This window comes from Morus notabilis, unplaced genomic scaffold (genome assembly GCF_000414095.1).
Source record: "Morus notabilis unplaced genomic scaffold, ASM41409v2 Scaffold1989, whole genome shotgun sequence".
In the NCBI taxonomy this organism is placed as follows: domain Eukaryota; kingdom Viridiplantae; phylum Streptophyta; class Magnoliopsida; order Rosales; family Moraceae; genus Morus; species Morus notabilis.
Genome location: NW_010363508.1, coordinates 128,648 through 130,949, shown reverse-complemented (window position 1 = coordinate 130,949; position 2,302 = coordinate 128,648). Strand labels below are relative to the sequence as shown.

The 2,302-nt window shown below is 32.4% G+C and overlaps 1 protein-coding gene across 1 annotated transcript in view; it reads right to left on the bottom strand.

Moving 5' to 3' along the window:
* LOC21388165 (probable boron transporter 7) overlaps positions 1-1,496 on the bottom strand; it is a 6,003-nt gene extending 4,507 nt beyond the window's left edge. Inside the window, exon 1 of the mRNA XM_010104514.2 lies at positions 1,308-1,496. The gene's annotated coding sequence lies outside the window, so the exon portion shown is untranslated. The remainder of the gene's footprint in view (positions 1-1,307) is intronic.
* Between the last annotated feature and the right edge of the window lie 806 nt (positions 1,497-2,302).

The window sequence follows — 2,302 nt, the reverse complement described above, 5'->3', positions numbered from 1 at the left end:
AAAGTCAAAAAAAAAAAAAAGAAAAAAAAAAAAAAAAAAAAAAAAAAAAAAGTTAGAAAACAAACAATGTATATGCTTTTTCTATATCTGCGGATTCTAACCAAGTCACATGATAACTTAATGAAAATCTGACTCAGTGAGATTCCTTCTCATGAAACGGCATTTGAAGAAAACAAAGAAAAAGCATTCTGGGCTTTGGCACTTTTCAAATAAATAATAAGAGAAGTACAAGACAAAGAATTGGCTGCATGTGATTGATAATTCCTAAAGATTATATATTATATTTACATATATAGAACAAGCACAAATATCTGGACTAAAGTACTCCAAATCTTTCTCTTTTCTTCACTGTTGGATATTAGAACTTTTCAGCAAGTAATTAGACATGTGTTTGGAATCCAAAGGGGATTAAAAAAAGGGAAGGAAAAGAGGTCACATGAATAAATAGTAAGTTAAATTGAACCAACTAACATTCAAACCATTGTGAAGTTTTCAAGCTCATTAAACAAGATTAGTATTTTTTTTCTGGAAAATTAAACAAGATTAGTATGAATCTATATATACCCAATGTGAAGGCACAGAGTTACAAACATCTTGTAATGAAAATGCATGTAAAAGGAAAAAGTGATGAAAGTAAATTTCTAACTACAAATACAAAAGCTATCTAACTTAAAAAAAAATCATAAGTTTTGTACATAATGTAAGTATTAGAATCTGCTCAAGAATCTGAACGAACACTGAAGAAATCCTTTGTTCGGAACAAGAAGATAACTATTTGTCAGGAATTTAATTTTGAAAAAAAAAAGAGATAAAATAAAAAGAAGAAAAACCCAAATCCCATTTTGCCAGCTTCGTCAGAGGCAAACAAAGAGCCGGCTAGACTTTTTAGAAACAGAAAAAGGAGAAAATTACATATATTTGTATCTTCACGAACGTTACTTAATAAAAATAAAAAAATAAAAAAATAAAAAAACTCAACTCAAATTTTCGCACTAGAATAGAACAAAAAACTCATTATAAATTATTACATCGTAAGAACTCCTCTATTTCTTAGAAGGAAGGGGAGCAAAAAAACAAAAAACAAAACACAGATTGGCACATTTTGTTTATCCATCAATTTATTTACTTATTGACGTCAATGAATGAGAACAACAACCGTAATTACACAATAACTTAGCTATGGAAGAGAACGTAACAGGGGGAAAAAATCACGTGCATGCAAAAATGTATGGGGCAAATAATGCTCATAATTATGAAGATTAATACAAGAATAAGAAGAAGAAAAAGAAGAGAGGGGCCGGGCCCACCTTGAGCCTGAAAAATCATGAAGAGCCACAACGTGGGATGTCCCCGTCGCCGGAATCGTCAGTTCCGGTGGGCAGGGGAAGCGGCGGCTCTGGAGACGTCGTTCTCCGGCGAGAGGTCTTGGGCGAGCCAAAAATAAAAAATAAAAAAGCTCACCTTACACAATTTCTCTCTCTATTAGGCTTATTTTTTTTAATATTAATCATATTATTCCTTAATATTTAGTTTTTTTTTCTATATCTTGAGCTTCGTAATCTCTCTCTGTCTCTCTCCACGAGTAAAGAAATTTTCTCTCTCTACTGAAAGGGCGAGAGAGGTGGGGAACTGAAGGAGAGAGAGAGAGAGCGCGCTGTTTTTTCTTTTTTTTGCTTCCAAATTAAACCGGCCGAGTCTCGCGCCTATATTAGTTTAGGTGTGGGCCCGCCGAGATCGGAGAAAATGATGACGTGTCGATAAGTCATTGGAGGATGTGGTCTGCAGGTTGGGAGACCGCGTATGTCTATTAATGTCTGTTTGTTTTGTTCGTTCGTTCGTTTGTTTTGTTTTGCGTGTACGTAATCGCATGTCTGTCAAAGGCATGCATTTTTTATTTATTTTTTATTTTTTACGTTGATTTACTTTTTGCATAATTCGGTGAAGTCTATGACTTTTGTTATATAATGTCAGCCGAGAAAAAGATTTAAAAAGATTTTAAGAGACATTTACGTATCGGTTTTTCCAAGAAAAAACGAAAAACGAAAAAGGTTGGTGTTTAATTTGCACTTTTTTTTTTGCTTTGCTGAAAATTATGTTCTGGACATTCTTTTTACACGTGAAATTTCTCATAGATACTACTTTAATTAGATCTAATATATGGAAGTCTATTTTCATTTTTATTTTATATGTGAGGGTGGTATATATTTAATCTCCTCTTTTAAAAAAGAAAAGGTGATTAAAATTTTAAATTTCAATATTTTCGCTAAGGAACTCTCTCAATATTATTGAAGGTTGGTCTTTT